The 25,760-nt window shown below is 38.7% G+C and overlaps 1 long non-coding RNA gene across 1 annotated transcript in view; it reads left to right on the top strand.

Moving 5' to 3' along the window:
- Positions 1–25,760, top strand: part of LOC308611701 — a 119,796-nt gene that overhangs the window by 14,470 nt on the left and 79,566 nt on the right. The window contains exon 2 of the long non-coding RNA XR_014015015.1: positions 25,337–25,401. This is a non-coding gene — a long non-coding RNA (uncharacterized lncRNA). The remainder of the gene's footprint in view (positions 1–25,336; positions 25,402–25,760) is intronic.

Here is a 25,760-nt window from a genome sequence, read left to right as displayed (position 1 = left end):
GACACCACAAAATGCTCCAGACCCATCTTTTACTTTCCTCTGTCTCAGCCTTGAATCAGTCGTTTCTCCATGGAGTTCTTGTTTCTTGCATTAATAATGGTATTCAGAAACCAGAATCTTGGTATGAGGTGGATTTATCGCTGTCCAAGCTACCTCATTGTGTTTTCAGCAGAGAGAGCTAAAAATATATATACGAATACATAAAAATACACAAGTATCTCTATTTTCATATTATCTATCTGGGTGTGTATACGCACACATTATCTATCATCTGTCTACATATATATATATATATATATATATATATATATATATATATATATATATATATAACTTCAAATTGATATATGAATTCAACTTGATACCTTGATTCCAATCTAACACCACAGGGTTTATTCTAGCCTCCCTTACCCTTTCCTTATTTGTAGCTCTTTTCTTTAACAATTAGAAACCTGATTCTCATTATTTGCAGTCTATTTATTCATTTGCTCAATTCTGGAATACACATAAAATATTTTAAAATCGTTAACCTGTACATGTGTGAAAAATAAGTTTACTAACAAGTTCAATATTTGTGTACATTTCTTTTTGTCTTTAGCTTTTCAGTATATATTGTGCATGGTTAATTACAGTATATTAAAATACTATTTTCCAAAGTTACTTAGGTTAGCTCTTTCCCACCTCCTTCAGTGTGTTTTTTTTTCTTCTGCAGTGTGAGAAAATCCAGTACTTTGTGTTCAACTCAGACTACCAAACCAGAAGTTCTAGCAGAAAAGGTGATAATCCATATGTGCACTAAGATCCCCAGGTGATTCTTTTCATTGGAGAAATATGAGGAACACTGCTTGCCGTCTCTACAGCTAAGATGTCTAAAATGAAACTTCAGTTATTCCTTCTTCCAAACTGTCCCATCCTGCAAATCTTTTCTTGCTCAGTGAATGGTGCCATGATTCACACAAAAAGTAACTCAATGCAAAAACCTGGGAATGGTCCTCAATTCCTTCCTTTTCTTCACTTTCTGCATAGACTGCATCATTAGGTCCTCTGGAATCTCATCTCTCTCTCTCTCATCACATTTATAATGTTTCTCTTCATCTTCATTGCCACCATCTTAGCCACTACCATTTCTCCTTTGCTCTACTTGAACAGCCTAGTATCTACACAACTATCTTTTCATTTAATTGCTTTCTCTTGCATCTAAGATAAAGTCAAAATCCTTAGCCTTATAGATTCTGGCCTTGCCTTTTCTTGTAAGTTGTATTTTCATACTTATAAGTACAGGCACACTCACACACATGTATTGTTGGTATTGTTAGTTTAGGTTTTGTTTGCCCTCCCATCCTAGCATGAGAAAATTAAGAAACAAAGTCAAACCAAAAAAAAAACTTTAAAAATAAATTTGAATAATATCCTTTCCCTCCAGAACAGTTCTCTAAAGCAGTATTACCATTAATGGCAGTACAGACCAGAATTTTTTCCCTTAGACATAAAGGCATGGTGAAGAAGTCTCATTAAAAACTGGAATCTAAGCTTTCAATGTCAAAGTCTGTCTCTAATCTTCTGCAGTAAGCCATAATGATTAAAGTATAGGAATCTGAATCAGAGGTCTGGTTTAGTATAATCTTTTTTGTAATAAGCTTTGTACCTTAGACAAGTCATTTACCTCTCCATTCCTTAATTTCTTCATTTATAAACGGAGATGTTAAGAGTATTGATATTCAAGGCTAATGAAAAAAGAATGCATCTGAGTACTGTATCAAACACTTTAAAAAGTAACCAGTTCAGGTTCTCTGCCCATTTTTAAATTGGAATATCTGGGGGGTTTTGATATTAAATTGTATGATTTCTTTAGATAATTTGGATATTAACTCTTTATCAGATATATCATTTGAAAAAATCTTCCATTCAGTAAGTTACCTTTTCATTTTGTGATGGTTTTCTCCTCTCTGCAAAAGCTTTTCAGTTTGATATAATAACACTTGTTTAATTTTACTTCTGTTGGCCATGCCTGAGGAGATAGACCCCCCAAAAATATTGCTAAGATCGATGTCAATGTATTTTTCCTAGGGGTTTTGTGGTTTCAGGTCTTAAATGTGAGTCTTTAATCCATTTTAAATTTATTTTTATGTATGGTATAAGGAAATAATTCAGTTTCACTCTTTTACAAGTAGTTGTCCAATTTTCCTAACACCATTTATTGTCTTTATTTCATTGTATGTTCTTGCCTCCTTTGTTGTAGATTAATTGATCACATAACTGTGGGTTCATTTCTGGGCTCCCTATTCTATTCCACTGACCTGTGTCTGTTGTTATGCTAATACCATAACGTTTTGATTACTATAGCTTTGTAGTATAGTCTGAGATCAGTGCATGTCATACCACCAGCTTTGTTTTCCTTTCTCAATATAGCTTTGGTTATTAGAGGTTGTTTGTTTGTTTGTTTGGATGATTCTATACAAATTTTAGGATTATTTGTTCTAATTCTGTGAAAAATGCCATTGGTATTTTGATAGGGGTTACATTGCTTTGGGAATACATACAAATAACCAAAAGACACATGAAAAGATGCTCAATATCACTAATCATCTGGGAAATGCAAATCAAAACCACAGTGAGATATCACCTTACACCTGTCAGAATGGCCATGATCAAAAAGGGAACCCTTGTGCACTGTTAGTGGGAATGTAAATTGGTGCAGCCACTATGGAAAACAGTACAGAGGTTCCCCCAAATGTTAAAAATAGAATTACCATATGATCCAACAATTCAACTTCTGAGTATCTATCCAAAGAAAACAAAAACACTAATAAGAAAGGATGTATGCACCCCTCTGTTCATTTGAGCATTACTTATAATAGCCAAGATATGGAAGAAACTAGTGTCCATAAATAGATGAATGGATAAAGAAGATGTGGTGTATATATACACATATATATAATGAAATATTACTTAGTCCTAAAAAAGAATGAAATATCTTCACTTGCAACAACATAGATTGACCTAGAGTACTAGGTGTGCTAAGTGAAATAAGGCAGACAGATAAGAACATATACTGTATGATTTCACTTATATGTGAAATCTAAAAAATAAAACAAAAAACCAAAGAGAAACAAACTTGTAGATACAGAGAACAAACTGGTGATTACTAGAGGGGAAGGGGGATAGGGGACTGAGAGAAATAGGTGAAGGGGATTAAGTGGTACAAATTTCCAGTTATAAAATAAATGTCTTGGGGATGCAATCTACCGCCTAAGGAATCTAGTCAATAATACTGAAATAATTTTGTATGGTGATATATGGTTACTAGACTTATCATGGTGACCAATTCAAATGTATTTAGATGTTGGATCACTATGTTGAACACTTGAAACTAACATAATATTGTATGTCAACTCTACTTCAATAAAAAAGTGACCAGTTAACATTAATTGGTATTATAATTACATTTTCTCTGCATCAAGGCACATTTTATTGATTTTTTCATTATAAAGTATAAAAGTACCTTTTACTTTCAAGATGAGTTCTAAGATTACTTGCTAATGTTAATGTGGTAATTTAAAATATGTCTAGATATAATTTAATTTTAATTGCCTAACACAAATATGTCTGATATTCACCATTATGAATTCAAACCTATGAGTAAAGATGTCAAATGAGTCACCAAAACATTTTTGTGTATTGCCTCTCATTGAACCCTAAATGCTAACAAGACTTTTTGTTGGAATGAGGGATCAAAGTTTTATACTCTTTAAGAACTAATGCCATAGCTGTTTTATTTTTATAAATAAAGCTCTTTCCGTTTACTTTTTATTGTACAATTTTTGAATGGCCTGGAAAGAGAAAAATTATTCTTTGGGCTGACAAAAATGAGAAAGAGGCTCATTGCTGATGAAGGGAAGAAGACAGAAGAATAGAGAAAGAAGGATTTGTTCCTCTTCCAAAAGGGGGGCAAGATACTAGAGCTTTCTGCAGGGAAACTGAAGCACACCTTTCTTTCTGAGATTTGAAAGGAAGAGATCCCCTACATTTAAATATCTAGAGTATATCTTCCATTTAAAAATGAACCTAGCTAATCATCCAGTGAGGAAGAAAAGAGTAAAATAGCCTTTGACCAAGTCCTTTCTGTGGTGTTAAATGCAACTAATTATAATGAATATCACATATCTAATGAGTTCAAGAATTCCCCTTGGAAGAATTGGTCTGTCCTTTACAAAAAAGAGAGTTCAAGTGAGTTATTTGCATTTGGTAGGGAAGCTCTACTGTCTAAATCATACTCATTTAAAGGTGAAGTTCAGGGCTTCCCTGGTGGTGCAGTGGCTGAGAGTCCGCCTGCCGATGCAGAGGACACAGGTTCATGCCCCGGTTTGGGAAGATCCCACATGCCGCAGAGCGGCTAGGCCCGTGAGCCATGGCCGCTGAGCCTGCACGTCCGGAGCCTGTGCTCTGCAACAGGAGAGGCCACAACAGTGAGAGGCCCATGTACCAAAAAAAAAAAAAAAAGGTCCTGTTCAAAGTCTGCCATAATTTGTTATTATATATGTAATTTTTGAATGTAATATACAGTTACATATGTATATAACATCAACAAGAAAGTGACCCACTTTAGAGTCAAGAAAACATATAGGTGAAGTGTAAAAGGGTTGGAATAGATATACCATAACAGTAACAACAAAACAAACCAAGACAACAACAACAAAACTGGAGCAGCTAAGAAAATATCAGAAAAAAATATATTTTAAGACGAAAATTTTTACTAGAGACAAAGATATTTTAAACTCATAAAATGATTATACCATCTAGAATGTATAATAATTATAAACTTATATGCACCTAACAACAGAACTTCAAAATACAATGAAGCAAAATCGACACAATGGAAAAGAGAAACAGACAGTTCTACAATAGTAGTTGGATACTTTAATACCTTTCTTTCAATAGCAGAACAGACAGAAAATCAACAAGAAAATAAAAAACTTGCACAACATTATCAATCAACTAGACCTAACAGCCATCTATAAAACATTCCACCCAACAGCATCAGAATATACATTCTTTTCGAATGCACATGGATATACTATATGCTAGGCCATAAAACAAATTTCAGTACATTTTAAAGGATATAAACAATACAAAGAGTGCTCTCAGATGACAACAGAATGCAATAAGGAATCGTTAACAGAAAGAAATTTGTTGAAAATCACAAATGGAAATTAAACAATATATTCCTAAATAATTCATGGGTCAAGTAAGAACTCATAAGGGGAATTAGAAATAATTTGAGATGAATTAAAATGAAAGTATAACATATTAATACTTGATTGGTCACACATAGTCTTTTGAAAAGCAGAAGGGTTAGACAAAGAGATCTAAATTAATTACAAAATCATTTATTATTCTGGGAATAAAAAGAACTGGGCTTAGTCTCAGTTTTGCCTTTCTTTATCTTTGTGTCTGTTGATCATCTTGGAATAGTCATTACATAGTCAGAATACAGTTGCCATCTCAGGAATCAAATACTGTTATCTCTAGGGCTACCATAACAAGATACCACAAACTTGTTAGCTTAAAAGAACAGAAATGTATTTTATCACAGCTCTAGAAGCCAGAAGATCAAACTCAGAGTGTTGAGAGGGCCATGTTCTTTCTGCCTCAAGGGGAGGATCCTTCTTTGTCTTAACCAGATTCTGGTGGTGGCCATCAATCACTGGTGTTGGCATTTTTTGATTTGCAGCTGCATCACTCTGGTCTCTTCCACTGTTGTCACATGGAATTGTCTCTGTGTGTTCCTGTCTCTGGAAACAATTTAAATAGAAATTTCTATTTTTAAAAAACAAACTGTTGATTACTATGCTCTATTTAGATAGTTCCTCTAACCCACACCCACCTCCATTTCCCCATATGTATTTGAGAAGGAAAGAGGAACTCCTGTGAGCTATCCTATTGGAAAAAATCAATGATACATTGTTTTACTAGAGATGTCTCTTACCTAAAATATTTGAATTAAATATAAAATCTGGGGAAATTATCACCCAGTTTCCCTCTTCTAGAGGCATGATCTAAAAGATAGGCAGCAGAATATTTTATACCCATGAGGTTTGCTGACATTATTGATTTGATCCAGAATCTGTATTTTCTCTCTAAAGAAAACAGTATTCTCTCTTTCCTTTCTTTAATTTATAATGTTGATGTCTTAAGATTATTGTCAGAGAGGATGCTTGTAGTTCAAATGATTTGGCTGTATTTCACCAGTATTATTACAAGATAGTCAAACAATGGCTGGGCTCCAGTATAGACCTCAGTCCCTTTGTTCCACTGGGATACGGATGTGAAAGCCAGTGTTTCCTTATATTCCAAAGACCAAATAAATAAAACAAATAAATAAACACACAAAAAAACCAAGTAAATGAAACTATCTTAAAACCAGCTCTCTTTCCTTCCTCATCCATGTTAATTCTCTTCTACCTAAAATTACTTCCTGGAAGTGATTTTTATGTTTCTTAGAGCCTCTTTATGTATATATCCACACTAATGCATATAAAACTGTTCCTTTTAGATCTTTTACTTTTTCCATTTGAAGAATTATTTTCACACGTCATATAGAGTTTATCCATTGTCCTAGATATGCATTTTTCCTGTGTATTTGAGCATCATAGGAAGATAAATTCTACTCTTGAAAATGTTAACTGGTGACTGAGACACAGAAAGCTATTCTTCTTACCATTTTTCAATAGTGAGTAGTAGATTCTGTAGGGGTGGAATTTTAAGATGTAAGTATACTGTTTTTCTACACTCCAATTACGTTCCCCTTATCATAGAAATTGACCAGTGAAGTGTCAGAATCCATGTATATACAATCCATTAAGTTATTAGATATAACGTTGGTCAGAAAAGCATACTGTGAAATGTTGCTTTTATTTAAACTCCCACTATTTTCACTCCATGGTTTCAAGATTTGACTTCTTTATTGCCCTCTGGTGGTGGGCTCTGTGAACTGCATATTTACGGGTCTGGAGCACATATCTTCCCGGAGGTATTCAACTCCTCAGGTACAAGCTAAAGAGTAGATGATAAGAAGCATTCAGATTTATTAAAACTAACTAAGAATATCAGTAGCCTGACTGTTGTTTCTAAAAATATAAAATATTTATCCTTCTGTTGTCAAACAACCATATTTCATGAAAAGAAGTATAAATCCTTTTTTGCTTGCAATAAAAGAACAATAATTGAAGGTATTCTTCATTTGGACCAAATACCTTCTCTGAAAATATAAGTTCAAATAGGAGTTGAACTTTGCAAAATATTCTTTAGTAAATAAAACTCCACATATAATTTCAAATTATCATTTAATTTTACCTTAAATTTAAATATCTATATTGACTTAAATGGTGTACTCTGTAATTTTGGATGATTCCCTCCTTTATATCTTCTTCCTCTCTTCAACAAATAAAATACATATGAATGCCTAACGTGAGGTAGGGTATTCTCTGTGAAATAATGATGTTGGTATACTTGATTTTGACTTAGCAGAGGGATTGAGCCTCTGTGTTGGTAAATTCTCCCCAGGTGGTGCGTGGGGAGAGGGTCAGGCATGTCTCTGTGCTCCTGAAGTTTTCTCTGTGAAACTGTCAACCTCCAATATCAGAAATAACTTCCTTCGTCAGAAGGGATTTTCAGACATTAAAAGTTTTCTATTAAAGTGCAAGTATTTTTAAAATTATAAAATATAGGGCATTATAAATTTTCTTTAGTTACTACAAGCTGAATTTTAACTGAGAAGACTGGGGACTCCATGTATGTGTACATGCATGCATGCGTGCATGTTTGTGTGCTACACACGTGTCTGTGTGTGTGTGTGTGTGTGTGTAGGTCGACTGAGGATACAGAACATATTCTGGACATGAACGAGCAGTGGTGTATCAGAAGGGAAAAGAATATAAAGGACCAGCTTCACCTGCTTAATTTGTCCCCTGACCTGGTGTCATCTTATTTTCCACCATCCTTTGCTGATCTGTATACTAAATACCCAGGGTTCCTGGGTACCCCCAGGTACCTCTGTAAGTTTTACAAGCCTATCAATATCCCATGTACAGTGGATGGAACCTGGACTTTTTGCCCATCTAGTTTTCCTTTCCCTCAGAGTTTTCGTTTGAGTTATGTCATGGGGTAGGTACTGTTGTGAAAATTTGTGCTCACTTGTTAAATAGAAACTACTTATTTAACTGTTTAAACAAATAAACAGTATCTTAAGTCAGTTGCACGGCACCTCCAGTCTCTGCAAAGCAGAGTTACTTTGGGACAGGAAGTTCTTTTAGTTTCCCCTTAAATCAAAATACAAAGTTATTGAGCAATTCTAGGACCAACCCTATAGTTGCAAACTTGGGAAGAGATCACAGGATTCTGTAATCGTCTGCTTATCCCCTTACTGGGACAGCAAATAGCTCAATAGTTCTTATACTGAAGTTAAAAGGAAGAAGAATACCGGAACAAAGTCTGCATTTAAAGTCTGTGTCTTATTTTTATTTTCTCTTGGCACATAGTAGCTAACCATTAAATGTTCTCTTGATAAATATTAAAAACGCACAAGATACTTCATATACTAGGGGTCATAAAATTTCAACTTTTCTTTTGGTGTAGGGGTTGATGATGAAAAGTTTGGAAACTTCTGATCCATGTTAATGTTCCTGCTTTGAGAACTGCAGGGCGCAGCTTTTAGGTGGAAAAAGTTGCCAAGAGGACCAGAAGTAGAATAAAGGCATTTATGTAATTGTTCCTTATAATTTCATTTATTGGTTTTCAGCATCTAACTTTGAAAAGTTGCCTGAGGCTGCCTAGGGTCTGCAATAAGGATCACAGCTGTGCTGTCCTACCCCCTCCCCACACGTGGGAACAGAGCCTCCCCAGCAGTGCTAATAGAGCCCCATGGCTTTCCGCCCACCTCGGTACTGCTCAAGGCAGTGGCTTTTTTCTACCAGCCTCACCCTTCTCCATTTGAATCTTTTTCTTCTTTCCAGTTTTATTGAGATGTAATTGACATATAACACTGTATAAGTTTAAGGTGTACAGCATCATAATTTGATACATGTATATATTGCAAAATGATTACCACAATAAGGTTAGTTAACACATCCATGACCTTACACAATTAATTACGTTTTGTGTGTGTGTGTGTGTGTGTGTGTGTGTGATGAGAACATGTAAGGTCTACTGTCTCAGAAACTTTTGAGTATGCAATAGAGTGTTGTTAACTATAGTCACCATGCTGTACATCAGACTCCCAGGATTTATTCATCTTATAACTGGAAGGTTATACCCTTTGACCAACAACTCCCCATTTCCTCCACTCCCCAGCCCTTGATGGCCACCATTCTACTCGGTTTCTGTGAGAGCAGCTTTTTTAGATTACACGTAAAAGTGAGATTATGCAGTGTTTGTCTTTCTCTGACGTATTTCACTTAGCATAATGCCCTCAAGGTTCATCTAAGTTGTTGCAAATGGCAAGATTCCCTTATTTTTTAAGGCTGAATAACATTCCATTCTACATATGTGCCATATTTTCTTTATTCATTTGTCTGTCAATGGACACTATAGAAACAGAAACCCACTCAGTTCCTACAAGTGTCCAAGGTAACAATAGACAAAATATGGATGTTGGTGGGTGTAGATCCAGGCAGTAGGTTAGACTACATCCCACAGACAGGAAGGCCACTATTTTAGGAGGAGCTGCTTTGAATATGAATCAAATAATAATTGATTTATATGTCACCAGTTCAGAACTAACTCATCTGTTTTAGACACCTCACCATAGATATGAAATGAGAATGAGTGGAAAAGGAGGCTTCTGAAGGCAAACAGTCATAAAACCCATTATTCTTCTGTAAAAAGGAGACTATACAGTCTTACCTTTAGAACCTCAAATCAAACAAAGACATGTAGCAGCCTCAGTAGGATATAATCACCACAGAAAAAATACAAGCAGAAGGCAGAGGAAAAAGAAGTGCCATTTGGTATGGGAATAAATAGCTCTGTATGTCTCAAAAGCCTCCTATAAACATGTCTGGGTGTCAATATAGTGTAATAATTAATATCCATAAACCCTGAGTCTTAAGAAAAAAGAACTGTATCTTTTGCTTTCTTTTAGAAAGGGACAGAAAGGTAACTATATTTGCTTTAAGAAATACAGAGACTTAGTGCACTTAAATATTTGATCAAATAATTTTAAAAATGTTTCTTACAGTATACATCATTTTCTGATGAAACGGGTAAAATAAGGTTCTAGGGTGTGAGGCAGGCATGAGGCATTATACACATTTTCTTTTCTGTCCTTTTGTAGCTGAATATCCTTTTCCAGGCCTAAAGAAGTAGTAAAATTATGCATCTAAGATTGCATAAAAGGTTTCATAGACATATTTTACATATATGCCATTAGATTTCCACAGAGTTATTTCAGGCTGCTGACAGGCTGCTTGCTTGAGCTGAGACCCCTCTAAACAAAGCCCAGGAAGAAACTAACAACCGTGAAAGCCAACTTATTTATTCTGTGAGTAACTTGGCTGCAGAGCAGACTAATTACCCCTTTAACCACACTGTTTGAACTCATTGTACTTATCTGGGAATCACTATTCTGAAAGTAGAGAAGGGGACTAGGGAAGTTAAAAGAGACAAAAGATGTAAATATGGTCTCTTTGCAGAATCTCAAAGGTCAGGCAACAGGCTTATTTCTGATGGTTTTAAAAAGAGAAGATGAGCTGTGGTTTAAAGGTCCACTTTGGAATTCAAGTTCTACCTCAGATGTAGCCTGAATGCTAGTCTCCACCTGGAGTGAATCACTGAAGGATCATTTCTCAGCACATAGTCAGTGTTTTTAAAATTTTCATATGATTTTATCCCAGTGAATAATATTGATGAGGGATTTTGAAACTATTAAATTCCGCCAAAGGACTTAATTTTGTAATGATACCAAACCTTGGAAAATAAAGGAAGTAGAGATTGGTGAATCCTTGACAAATGATTAGAGTTATAACTGATTGTTTCATAAGGAAAGATAGGGAATGGATCATTTAGGAACCTGAATGAATACTTGGAATCTCATCTATTTCTGTTAAAACTACAGGTTAGTTGAGCTCAAAAATTGTAGGTATAAAAATTGTGTTTTTTGGTAATAAAATTTGTTTTAACCCTTCTCTCAATTATGCATTTAAATGTTGACCAGTTCACAAGTAACTGTTTACCGTCAATGGATTGGCAAGTGGCTTTGGGATCATTCATTTTATAGTCTGGGATTTCCAGTGTTATCTTTATTTTCCCATGTATACTCTATTTCATACATTTTATTAGCAGTAGTAGTAGAAATAGTAGTAGTAGTATCATTATTATTTAGTTAGAGTAGAATTGTCTCTATAACTTCTTACGGTCAGACATATACTAAGCAACACACATTTTGAAAGCACTGGTGTTGGAGTAAATTCGATGTTGATGAGACTAGGCACTGCCCTTAAAGGAGCTTGTCTTCTAGTTGGAAAGATGTGACATATACAATAATCTGAGGCATTAAGTAAATACATGGGTCTGAGGGCAGAAGATCCTGAAGGAAGCAAGCTGCAAAGAACTCATTTTGAATCCTGGCATTAATATTGGCAGATCTCCTCACACCTTTTTAGGACAGTTATAGACAAAGCAGGTAGGACTGGAGAATACACTACAATGGCCAAAATAAGATTTAATGTCATTTCAGCCTAGGGGATTCTTTCTAGGCTTTGAGTATATGATAATTTAAATGCCCCCTAAATAGTAAATTTACTTTAATGCTGACAATGTAGAAAAGATATTTTGCTGCAAAAGTATACACAGTAGTAACAAGTGGATTTTGGAAGAAACTAATATTTTGTCTTATACTGATACTACACTATTGCCCTAGACCTAGCAGCAGCCTTTACTCTTTGTTGTTTTCTTCTAAGACTAAAGAGCCTCTTTATTTTTTTCCACCAACAGATCTCAGAGCAATCTGAGTGCACTGGCCAGTTGGGACACAATTATCATTAGAATTCTTGGCTAGAGAAGAAAGCTCCTAATTTAAGAATGGCTTTTTGCCTCCTGAGAGCTCAGAAGAGCAAATTGCAAGCCATCTACATTTATAAAACATGTTTTAGTATGGGAAATTTCAATCATCTACAGAAGTAAAAAGAAAGAAGTAGAAACGTTCCTCAATTGTTCTCATCACATGTCCATTTCAGGCCAATACATTTTCTCTGTACCCTCTCTAACTACTACCACCATAATCCCCAGCAATTTTAAAGCAAATCCCAGGTTTCTTTTTCTCAGTGAAAACGTCAGTATACATATTTCTAAAATGCAAGAACTGCCCTTTTTAAGCTCAACTATGTCATTATCACACATCCGCAAATAATAATAATTCCTTAATATCAACAAATAGCCAGTCAGTTCATGTTTCCTTGATTGTCCTATAAATGTATTTTCATTTTAATAACCATTATTTATTTGATTGCTGATCCAAACACAATTTCTTTCAAAGTATAGGTTTAAAAGAACTCAATTTGCTCATTTTTCTTGCAAGTATTTGTCACTGAATTCAAAGCATTCATCCAGTAGGGTTCCCAACTGTCTGGATTATGCGGATTGCATCCCCTTTATGCTTATATATTTATCATGCTCCTTTGGCCCATGTATTTACTGTCAGTTGGTAGATAGATCTAGAGCACTGACATAATTCAGGTGTGATTTTTTTGTCAAGTTTACTTCATAGATAATATTGATGAATTCCAAAAGGAACTATAAAGTGTCTGTCTTACTGTGACGTTGCAGCCATTAATGATCAATGTCTAGATCCATTAATTTATTAAGGGTACCAAATGGTGATATTCTACTAATTAGATTATTATCCATTTACTAGCTAGAAGATGATTTCATCAACTACTTGGTTGCCCTGAGTTACAGTTTAATTAGGAAAGGAAGAATAAATGTTTCTTTTATTTTATTTACCAGTTTTACAAAAAAAGAAAAAAACAGGAGAGAGAAAGGTTGACTCCAAAGTAGCTTCCGAAGATGACTAATGAGGTATTTTCTTTCTTTGTTGTTGTTTTCAGTGAGGTGGTTATAAATATCGATGCAGAGATTGTCCCCTCTTAGGTTCACGGATCCTGTTCAAGTTGGCTCCTGAGTCCTTTCCACACAACCACAGTAGTCTTTGAACTCTTCCCAGCTCTCTTGTATGACAAGGTGTAACAGGAACATCTTGTTCGTTTCTTATGCTGGATTTGAAATCAGCTATTTCTCCAAGGAGGCATTATCCACTGTGTTTATTCAAACTTGTGTTCCTTCTAGTTTAACCTTCTCTCGGGACATGATTTTTTTTAAACAAATTACTTACTGAATTTTTTCACCTTTTCAAATCTTGCTATTCTCCAATCACTTCATTTCTGAATTTTTCTAATTGCTTTTATGTTTTTCTTAAAACCAGTTTCTATTCCTTTTAAAATTTCTTTTACTTTTTCCGCAATATCAGGCAATAAATTTCATTTGTTCTGTGGACGTGTCTTTCTGTCACGTTTTCAGGATTTGCTGGAACTTTCTTTTCACCCTTCTTTTTTCTTTTCTCACTGATTTTCTACAGGATGTGAGTGGAATACTCTTCTGTCACTCATTTTTAAGTGAAATAAGTTTCCACTTTAGGAGGGAATCATAGATCAGAATATAATTTCTAGCTTCAGAACTCCAGGGCTCACTATCTTCTATTATTTTCACAACATAATTTAAAAAAATGACCTTAAAATTTCTAAAATCTTCCTCCTCGGCCCTCCTCTGCCCATTTACCCAGGGCTCCTCTTTCTTGTCCTTGTTGAGTATGGGGATTTGTTCTGGAATGGTGCTTTGGTTTGCTAGGTGTCAAGGTTTCACAGACCCCAGAACACTTGGCATCCTCAGAACATTTCAAAGTTCTTGCACTCAGCTGCAAAGTGGAGCCTGCAACGTTCACTCCCGGTTTCTGCCGCTGTTCTCAGTGAGTTTTTCAATCTCAGTGAGTTCGTGAACCATAGTAACCTTTGGCTCTCCTGAAAGAGAGAGAGAGTCCTTCCCTCGTCTTCCTCCCACACACCTTGGGATACACATATGTAGGTCTTTTTCCTGTTGTTGATTTGTTCCTACCTGGCTGTATGTTGCAGTTAATGTGGACACCTTGTTGTAGATGTTGTCTGTGGGTTTTTGATCTTGCTATCCTAGATGCTTTTCTTTCTTCTTTGTGGGGGTGGGGGCTTGTGTATTTAGGGGAGGGGTGGCATATTCAGGGATAAAAATCTTCTCTGTAGCCACCATCATTTCCCCAGAATCCTCTGCCATTAATATTTAAAACAAAATCATAGGAATCATTATCTGGATCCTTAGGATAATCATTACATTGTATCTGTCTTTTTTCCAGGCTTCAAGCTGCCTGTGGCTCCCCACGTTAGTATACTGACATGACTGGGCAATGCCTAATTTGACAGGTTCTTTCTGTACTACCTTCCTCCTAATCATGACAGTCTTGTACACTATACGTAGTCTTCTTTACTGATAGGGAATTTAGAAAATACAGGAAGCCATGGGTTTAATAGCTGAAAGTGGAATTAATATATTATTTTTCTCAGGTAAAATATCATAAGACTCCTTAGGCCAAAGTTGTAAAATGAAATCGCAAATTTCCTGGAATCACTTTGCAAACGTGAATGCCCACATAAAGTACACTAGGACTTGAATCCAAGGAATAACACATTTTTAGAGCCTCCAGATTTATAAACTTAGTACAATTCTGCATTACTTCTTAAGGCAACTGAAGAAAATAATTTTGTGATCAAATAAATATTGATTTTATTAACATAGTTATTTTAAAAGTTTATAAAGCTTTTAAAAAATGTTAAGGCTCTATCCGCCTCATCAGTTGTTATTTCTTTTCTAGAATCTTGGATAAAGGAACAGTCATTTGAGGGGAAACATGGTATAAAATGGGAAGAGAATCTAACAGTGAAGATAGTTATATCTCTTCCTGTGTGATGAACTACTGCTATGCTTGGTGGTTTAAAACAGCAGGCACTTTGTCTCCTCACAATTTGTGAATCAGCAGAATGGGCTGGGATCCCCTGGGTGGATCTATCTTGCTTTCACCTGAGGTGACTAGTGAGGCTGCCATCATCTGGTTGCTGGTCTGGGGCTGGTTGCTTTCACATGTCTGGCCATTGGTGCTGGCTCCACTAGGTTAGCCAGGCTTCCTAACATGTCAGGTTTCCATGAGGACGAGCCCTAAAGCACGAGTACTCTCCAAGCTTCAGCTCTTGATATGCCATTGGGCCAAAGCAAGTTATGTGACCAAACCCAGGTCAAGGTGGAACAAAACTACACAGGGTGAGAAAACGGGGGGGGAGGGGCATTTGCGCTGGGGGTCAGTAGTCTAACAAACTGCTGCAATAACTATATAAAGAAAAGCACCCCGGAGGACAACTGGTAAAAAATAAATGCGTGCGGGGTGGGGTGGGGGTTTGGCATGGGGGGGCAAAGGCAGTAAACAGGGGCTACCAAAATCCGAAGATTCTGGAATTTTTGGAAAATCCACTGGGATTAAAGGAGTTACACAACCATGTTCTGACACCAGAAGAAAGGTCCCAGTTGAGCCTCAGGGAAGTCTAGCGCTCTTCCTCCATCGCATCAATTTCCACATTTCTTTGACTCAGCATATTTGTAGAATGAATCATGACTTTCTATAAATTTTTAGTTCAGTTTTTCAAAGAAATAGTGACCTCGCTTCTATCTGCTGTGCCACAAAAATGCCGTAGAAAAAAATTCCTTCTGTTAAATTGCTCACTAGGTGAAATTGTATGTGTAACCTAGTAACAAAGAGGTATTAAGAATCGCCACAGCCGAGCCGGCCCTCCGCACCACGCACCCTATAGCAGCCAGTGGGTGAGCCGGGAGTCGAGGAGGTCACCGTGGGAAGGAGGGGCGCGGGCAACGTGTCAGCCTCCTTCCGTCTCCGTGGAGCCACCTCCGGCCTCTGGTACAGGGAGTCGTCTGCGGCAGCCGTCGGTGGCCAGCCTTGCAGCGCTGTGTTCTAGGTCAGTATCTTCCGAGACTCCAGTTGGATTCACTGGAGTAGGCAACGTGGGGAATCCAATGGCAAAAGAGCTCTTGAAACATGGCTAGCCACTCACTATTGCTGATGTGTTCCCTGATGCATGCAAAGAGCTTCTAGATGCAAGTGAACCCGGTAGTGTCTTCTGCAGCGGATGTAGCCGAAAAAGGTGACAGAATTATTACAGTGCATCAATGCGCTAGAAGCTTATACTCTAGCAAATGGAATTCAAAAAAAAGTGAAGAAAGACTATTAATAGATTCCAGTACTGTTGATCCTATGGTTTTGAGAGAATTGGCCAAAGAAGTTGAGAAAATGGGAGCAGTTTTCTCGGATGCCCCTGTTTCTGGTGGTGTGGGAACGGCTCGGTCTGGCAACCTCACATTTAGGATGGGAGGGGTTGAGCTGCTGTGGTGCATGGGCTCCCATGTGGTGCATCGTGGAGCTGTTGGGACTGGCCAGGCTTCGCAGATCTGCAAACACTTGCTGTTGGGTGTTCGTAGGATTGGAGCTGCTGAAGCTATGAATCTGGGACTCAGGTTAGGGCTTGACCCAGAACTCTTGGCTAAAATCCTAAATACGAGCTTAGGACGATGTTGGTCAAGTGACACTTACAGTCCTGCACCTGGGGTGATGGATGGAGTTCACCTGGCTGGTTACTATCAGGGCGGATTTGGAGCAACACTCATGGCTAAGGATCTGGGATTAGCATGAGGCTCTGCTACCAGCACGAAGAGCCCAATCCTTCTGGGCAGTCAAGCCCATCAGACCTGCAGGGATGTCGTGCGTGAAGGGCTACTCAAAAAAAGACTTCTCATTCGCGGTCCAGTTTTTGCAAGAGGAGGAGACATTCTGAGTTTGCCCTCTGGCTGTGAACACTGAAACATTGAAACCAAACTGTGTCTTGGAGCCCCTTATGGCTCACTCCACAGGAAAATGGGCTTAATCAAAGGTCAACTGTCTGCTTTTGAGTGTCTAGGTCAGGGGTCCCCAACCCCTTGGCCTCGGATGGGTACCAGTCCGCAGCCTCTTAGGAACTGGGCTGCACAGCAGGAGGTGAGTCTCAAGCAAGCCAGCTATAAGCTTCATCTGCCGCTCCCTATGGCTCACATTACCGCCTGAACCCCACACACCCCGCCCCACCTCCCCGGAAAAATTTGCTTCCAGGAGACTGGTCCCTAGTTCCCAAAAGGTTAGGGACCTCTGGTCTAGGTCACAGTAGATCCTGGGATTTTTCACCCATTTTAAACTGCTTATTCTTTTTATCTATTTAAAAAACATATCATCTGTAATTTTTTTTTTCTGCAAGCCACTGATGGTAACTGCTAGCTAGCTAGCTGATTGGCCTTTTTCAAAAGTTTGATTCCTGAGCATCTTCAGCTAAAACGCTGCCTACTTCACTCAGGATATTATTTACTCCACTTTACAAATAAAACTAAAATTGTTTTCAACAGGATAAAATCTATCCTCGAGGAAAGAAAAGAAATTGGTGTGAGAAAAGGTATTAGAGAAAGGGGAAGTATAGTGAATTACTACCTGTGTGCCTCAGAAAATGTGTCCTGTTATCCCAGTGGTGGTATTCTTGCATTGAGATTACTGGTTTATTTTCTAGGAGTTGTTAAAGCAAGAGAACTCCTTGCTGCATGTTATGTAATTTGGACTCTGTTACGATTATCTTGGTGTGCCCATCTTGTAACAACTTCCCATACTCAGCAAACTGTTTTTTTCATATTTTTGCTTCCTTGTACATTTTTACTGCATATTTTTTACTTCAAAAGAATGACATCTTTAGAACTGTTTCAGAGCCAGCGATGATATGTGCTTTAGATAATTATTACACTATGCTAAATATAACCATATTATTATTATTATTATTATTATTTTTTTTTTTTTTTGTAGTACGCGGGCCTCTCACTGTTGTGGCCTCTCCCGTTGCGGAGCACAGGCTCCGGACGCGCAGGCCCAGCGGCCATGGCTCACGGGCCCAGCCGCTCCGCGGCATATGGGATCCTCCCAGACCGGGGCACGAACCCGTATCCCCTGCATCGGCAGGCGGACTCTCAACCACTGCGCCACCAGGGAGGCCCATAACCATATTATTTTGAATTCAAATAAATTTCTATGCTGATAAAAAAAAGAGAGGCACATTTCATCAATGTTTAAATAGTATCCTTCCTCCTCTAAAACTTAAAATAGGATTCAGTCTGATTCCTAAAGGGTTATTTTCTTCAACAACAAGAGCTGACTTAGGCCATTTCTTGGCAGTGGAATCTGAGCATAGAGGTCTCTGACTGCCCTTTGATTCTCACTCACAGTATCCTGGGTGAATGTAATGGATGGGCGTGCCCTTATGACTTAGCCCACTACTACTGCTCCTGATGAGGGTTAATGGTGTGGGCCACTTTAAATCTTGCCCAGCAAAGTGCTGACATCTGGGGTTTCCTATCAAGTTTACCAGATATTCCACAGTAATTTCATAATTTACACAACATAAAAACACTGATCTTGAGCTTAGGAAAGCATTTCATTTAAACAGATACAGAACACTACTCTACAAAATGGTTTAAAATTTGTGAGCAATTACATTCAATAAACTCTAATATAAATTAATCTAATACAAGTAAACTAATAGTTGCAAAGCTACTGGTCGCTTCAGAAGCGGTGGCTACGGATAACTTCAAAGTTGTTTCCTCAATGCATTAAGAGGCGAAACTATTTGCTGTCAACTTCTTCTTGGGGAAGCTTTTTCCCTTAGTTTGATGCTGATTCGCGTTATGAATGTATAGGAACCATTACTGGTTCTTCCTTTCCATATTCAGTGCACCGTTATACTTCTATCCTCTTAAGATCTGGATATCTGTTACTGCTACTGTTGGCTGGAGCCTGGCAGGAGGAAAGCTATCAAGAAAAAAGGTCAACAGGTGTTAAAGAGTTTTAGCATACTACTGAGACTTTTTATCTACCATAATCATAAGAAATAATAATTAAAATTACAGCCTGGTCAGTGAGACCTTGAGTAAATTGTGGAAGCATCCATGTTTCATACAGTTTCAGGGGATGGATATTTCCTGTTATTAACTCTATATCCTCTTCAACTGGAACAGAGAGACCTTTCTCTGTTGAAGCAGTTTTGTCTTTTTCCTGGGCATTTTTAGTTTTCTCTTATGAGAGACTTGTAAAGCTTACATATACAAACTTACACATACACGTATAAAGCAAAGAAGGGATAGAGTAGTCTTGAGAGGACACTGTTTTGTAGCAGGCACACAAGACAGAGATAATACTCCCTGATTGCATTTGCCTGCCTAGCCCCATCTCCTTTGTGGAAAGCATCAGCATTCTGACTGGTCTCTGCACCCCACTAACTGGACAGAACACTGCATTGGCATTCTTAGGGAGCACTGATGGTCGCTCCGGAAACTGTGGTTAGAGCTTGTGCAGCCAAAGTGCACAGGGAAACAAATATACTTCATATAACATGCTTACTCTGTTTTGCTTAATTAGCACTTATTCCCTGTAAAAGGCTGATTTCTGCTTTGACAGGGAGTAATCGAACTCTGTATTCACCCAAACCATAAAATTAAAGTTAACATACCTCAGCTTTTCATCCTACTGGAAGAAATGTATGAAATCTAAAGTTATTTTTTAATTGCTGCTGTTTAGAATGCCTGAGGCCCATTTGATGAACTTGTTAAAGAGCAGTGTTAATGAGGGTATTTTTCGTTTCTTTCTTTTCCAACCACAGCGTGAATTCTCAGCCCAAAGTGTGCCCTGTTACCCACAATAGAGACGGGGAAAAGTGAGAGTCTGTCACCACAAAGCATGAGACAACTACAAATACTTCTCTCCCAGAGTTAACATTGATGACAGTCTTTGTGGAAAAGGACTTCCTCTTTTTGCAGGAATACAGTAGAAATGCAAGTCGTATTCTCCATAATTTCACTACTGGAAAAATAATTTCATAGTACATATATATGTATATGTATATACATATATATACATATATATATATATATATTTTTTTTTTTTTTTTTTTTTGCGGTACGCGTGCCTGTCACTGCTGTAGCACTTCCCGTTGCAGAGCACAGGCTGTGCACGCGCAGGCTCAGCGGCCCTGGCTCATGGGCCCAGCCGCTCCGTGGCATGTGGGATCTTCCTGGACCGGGGCACGAACCCATGTACCCTGCATCGGCAGGCGGACTCTCAACCACTGCGCCACCAGGGAAGCCCCATAGTCCATATTTTTTATTGGTCTTCTTAAAAACATATACAGTGTTTACAGTAAGGAGTAAAAGAGAAGATTTTCAATGTGATATTTCAAGGAGCATTTTGTAAAGGCGGGATCCAGTCCCAACTTTGGAAAATTAACACACACCTATGAGATCAGAGAGTCACCTGCAAAAAAATTTATTATGTTTTTCTTTCATACTAGTTTCCTAAAGGTGCATTGTTACTTCTTGGTAATGTAATAGAAATGACTATATGGTGGCCATTTGAGGAAGAAGTAGCTCTTACATAAGTGTCTAGTGACCTTATCTCTTTTGATACGATACCTCTTGGTTTCAGAGGCTTGCACAGATTTCCTCTAAATGAATAAACTTAGTAAGATTTTCCTAACTATCAATTAATCTAAAAGTAGATTTAGAAATCTACTTCTGAAGCAGTTTTGTTAAGTAATTATTGGTCAGTTCTCTTTCTGATTGGTACTTTTTTCTGCAAAACAAATCCCTGTACTTAGAACAATTAATATCACCATCCCTGGCTCCTTGATTATTACACAGTGATGTTTCTTGAGAAGAAAGCTTACCCTTTTGGGGGGGAAACTTCAGTCCATGAAGTAAAACTTCATTAAAAGTAGATCTGCTTCTAATGCCAGTGTGATGCAGATCAGTATCCCCTTTCTTTTGACTTTCCAGGCTGTGTGAAGAGAATGGTATGGTTTGGTTTAGGAAGGGTTGTAGCTTAAGAGGATTGCATTATGTTTCTGTGTCACTTTGGGGGGTTTTATTTCAATATTATATCCTGTTCTGTAAAAACACCATAGTCATTCTCTTACTTATTATTAAATAATTAAACGCTGCCCTTTGTGTTACTTCCCCTTCTGATCAGAAGACTCCTCTCCACTCTAGGCCTTGATCTGAGTTCCAATTCATCAGCTTGTAGTAGCTACACTTCTGGTTTCTGAAGTCAGACAGATATGGGTCCCATTTCTGTCTTCATCAGTTATAATTTATTCTCTGATATATGCATACCAGAGCTGGCAGTGACAAACATTTTGCTTCTCCTTATTTTCCCAGGGTTCTGTGCATTTTAATAGAGGATCACAATATTTTAAGTAGAGCTGGGATGGGGTAGAAAGAAAGAGCAGGAAAACATGCTTTTAGGAAGGTCTGAAATACAAATCACATGGAGTTAACTGCTTGAGAGAAAACCACCCCTACCTGAGTATTGTCAATAAAGTAGCACAGGGAGGCAAACGAATGAATTGTTCACTAAAAATATTTTTCTTTAGAAGAATAAAATTCACAAGAAAGCCTCATTGCAAATAAAATATATTTGTTTTCCTAAAGGAAGATATTTGAAAAGTCATAGTAAATACCTGCTTTGACCTTCTGTGTCCCTAGTGTTCTATCTCCACTAAGTTTTATGCACACTACATAGAGGAGGAGCCTGAGTCTCAAAGACCATAAGTAAGAGATGGATTCCAGAGCCTTTGCAAGGTCCATTATGCCCCATGACTTCCCATTGCTTGTGCTGTTCATCCAGATAGGTGCTTAGGATACCAGAATGAATACATCTCTTTCGAGAGGTTTTTAACAGACATTAGATACTAAACAAGTACAACACCTAACAAATAAAACAGAATGCTTTATTTAAAGCAGAAACAGAATAAATGCTCACCTAGTATCGTTTAAATCCCCTTTAAATTATTTTTTGAATCAACATGTTTATATTTGAGGGTATTTTCTTATTTTTTCCTAGTTCCTTTTACTTGCACCTCCTTTCTTTTTCTCTTTTCCCAACTGAAATGTTTATGGTTTCAAAAGTAATTACTTCTTGAAGAAAGTTTTCGTGTATACTAAGTGCTACCTAATGGAAGCCATAAGCATAGAGTCTGCTAGCATTTAGAGTGGTATAATACACAGCCAGGTTGAATCAAGTGGGAGAGAAGGTTAATCGTTCTTTTAAACTGGCAGTGTTGCCGGAGGTGGATTAATATGCTTTTTGAATCTCTTACGTGCTGCAAGTCTCCTTGATCACAATCACTATGTTAATGGTTGAGGTTTTGAATTAGAGGTGTCTCCTGGGCTCAGCTGGGCCAAGTCCCTTCATCTCTCTGGCCATATTAGGTGATAGTTTTCTCATTTCAATACACGATCTGTGTTAGAGGGAGTGTTGACTATACCAGGCTTTTAACGTGGGCACCCAGAAAGTGGAAGAATCTCTCTATTGGTGATTAATCATAACTCTTTTCACTGTGAATACAGTCCTTCCCTTAGGTAAGGCAGGAACACCATGAAAAATAGAAAGTTCTCGGGTGTCTGTGGAAGCTGGAGTGCTCTCGACCTGTCAGCTCACTGGCAGAGCAGGCTTCGTCCGGACACTAGAGAACAAAATGTGAAATTGGCACCAGCCAGCCTCTCCATTGCACAGGATATCCCTATTTAAATTTGACAACCAGGATATTTTACAATTTGAAATGCTTGTCATCTGGTTTTCTTTAGTTTTTTCTTTGGGTTGAAAAGACTGAGAAGCTTGTTAAAAAATCTGGAATTCTGATGGTGAGGCTTAACCAGATCTATTGAGTCATCAATCAGCAAACATTGACCAACGCTTACCATTCCCCCAGTTACTATACTGAGGACCCAGACATGTCTCAGATAGTGGCCTTGCTCATTCACTGTATTTACAGTACTTTTTTCTAAATGTAACCAGAGCTCAGGTAAGGACAAGACATTGATTTGAGTCTGAAGTAAACAAAGCTGACTGGTCTGATCCCTTCAGTTTCCAGAATTATTTTGTTTCAGGTAGTAATTTTCCCAGACGAATAGAACAAAGTTCTATCGTCTATTTATTTAATATTTTATCACAATAGTCCTTGCCCCTTTGACCTCTAGTGAGGAAACTTGCATAAGACACTGAAATATGCTTAGGTTCTATGGGTAAGTGCAGATAATGATATGAATGAAATTGAAAATGAAAGCCAAAGGTAGAAAAGGCAGTTCTGAATAGATTAAGTAAGACAGAGGTATTTGAAAAATCAAGTAGAAAAGATACCATAAGGAATGGAGAGCTTCTGGAAGTTTTCTAATAGGTGAGGGGTTGGTACATCTTTTTTTGTTTTTTTTTTCTTAATAACATGTCTGGCAGTTGTATGCCAGAGAAAGTTATAAGGGGGTTGACTATATGCATGCAGTCCAGTGAGAACACTGTTCCTGTAGGCCACTGACCGTGTTCTGAGTGTACATTCTATAGTACTAGAAATTAAGTTAGGAAACAAAGGGTGATCTGCTGTCATTTTAAATGAAATTTCACAAATGATTAGAGCTAAAAGGTGTCTTTTTTCACTCAGCCAACACGTTGAGCACGTACTATGGGGCAAGCACTGTGCTTATGGGTAAGAGATAAAAGAAAAAATAAAGGCCAGAGGAACTCAAAAGAGAGTGTGAGAGATGCATGAACAACTCATTACAATCGAATAGAGATAGGCTATTAAATAAATCATAAAAATATAAATTTGTAAAATAGAACTCGGAGTCAGTAACCCTTCTAGGGGATATTAAAGAGAATGCCAACAATGAGGGGGTCTTGGAATTAGGTTTTGAATGTCAGTAGGTATGTTCCACGTGGAGAGAAGGTCAGGGGCATACCAGGCAGAAGGAACATCCTGGACTTGAGAACCAACACAGTATATTTCAGTGATTGTAAAGGAGATTTTTGTTTGACTAGAGCGTAGGGTATAAGTTGCCAAATGGTAGAAAATAGAGTATAAAAGTTAGGCTGGAATGAAAGTATAAAGTGTCATAATTCTGATGATGGAAGATAGGTGTTTTCTACAAAATGGGTTACTTATAAATATTTTAAAAATAGAGACCCCGAGAGAGGAGCGCGCCCGAGGAGCAGCCCCCGGACCGGAGCCTCGGGAGCCCGGGGCCGGTGAGCGAGTGCCCACGGGGTAGGTGTTGCGTCTGCAGGCCTGCAGGCGGTTGTGGAGCCTGCGGCCCTTGGAGAGCAGGGCTTGGGAGAGCGGGGCTTGGGAGAGCGGGGCTTGGCCCGCCCCGGGGCTTGGCTTTGCCCGCCCCAGGGCCCGCAGTAGAGCCACCGGGAGGGTTTAACTGCTTCCCGGAGGTGGAGGGGCCGGGCTGGAGGACAGGGCTGGCTGCTCCGGATGGGGCTCCCCTGGGACTTGTGAGCTCCGGGTGTCCTGGGGGAGCAGGGTCCACAGGCTCGGCCGGGACGTGCCGCGTCCTCCCCTCCGTCCAACCCCGATCCACCTCCTCCCCCTCCTGTCGCCGTCTCGGCATCTCGCGCATGTGTCTCAAGGCGCGTCAGCACCTTGGCTGTCTAATGTAAGCGTCCGCCGCCCCCCTGGGTTGTGCCCTGTGGAGTCGCCCAGTGTAATCGGTGCAGGATGAGTCTGCAGGGCTGCTGTCCTGCTGCCTCGGGTGAGGAAGGAAGCGATGGGGCCTGAGGAAGGAGATGACTTGTCCTAGATCCTCACCGGGTGTGCACGTGGGGTCGCTCACAGGACTCCAGACTCCTAGGGCAGGTGTTCTGTCCACTTAAAGTCAGTTTTAATAAAAGATGTTTTTGAGCGTCGCACGTAAGTTTGTAAAGTTTGTACAAATCATTGCAAGACTGAAAGGCACCTGAGTGTGTCCCTTTATTCTGGGTATCCTGTGGATGTTCTGATCTAAGTTGTTAACAGACTTGGAAGAGATAAACTATAAGCGCTTTTAAATTTCATATTTAATGACGGAGGTTTATTTTAATAAGATTCAATGTACACTCGCTACGGAAAAATAAAGTATCCCCTTAGGTACTACAGTCACGTGGGAGTTACAGACCTGAGGGTGGTTGCTCCCTCCTTATTCTCACAGGCCCTTCTGAAGGTGAAAGGACGGGTCTCCCACAGGTGTCTCCTGTGGAGCGCGGGGCAGGTGCTTGTGCACCCCGAGCCGCTTCAGTCGTAGCTTCACTGCCTGCGTTTTCCTTCTCCAGGTCCGCCTCCACTGTCACAGTCCTGCACGTTGTTCCAAGAGCAGCGGAAAATGAATCAGCCTCTGGTGAGTTTTGCTGTTTTCGTATTTATCTGCTGCTGTTCCTTTGTGATAGCACCTTGGGAGGCGAATAGTTCAAAAGTTAAAATGGGAAAGTAGGAGTAGGTAAAAGATGTGGTTAGACAAAGCGTAGAGGAGCAGGTCAGCACCAAGTGTTTCTGGCAAGTCCTACGTGTAGATCCCACGATCCTTAGAGCCACAGTACAAGCCTCGTGTTCTTGACATTGGTGGCAAAACACCATCCCTTGCTCGACTTACATGGTCCTGCTGAAGCACTTTTGTTCTCGGGCGTTAAAAGGTTTCCCTGAGGATCCCGCTGTAGGCCGCGAGCCTTCCTGAGCGACAGCCCCTAACGTGTTGACATT

The sequence above is a fragment of the Mesoplodon bidens genome, assembly GCF_964165515.1.
Source record: "Mesoplodon bidens genome assembly, contig: HAP1_SCAFFOLD_544, whole genome shotgun sequence".
In the NCBI taxonomy this organism is placed as follows: domain Eukaryota; kingdom Metazoa; phylum Chordata; class Mammalia; order Artiodactyla; family Ziphiidae; genus Mesoplodon; species Mesoplodon bidens.
The sequence above is the reverse complement of the archived record's forward strand: the minus strand, read 5'-3'. Positions and strand labels throughout refer to the sequence as shown.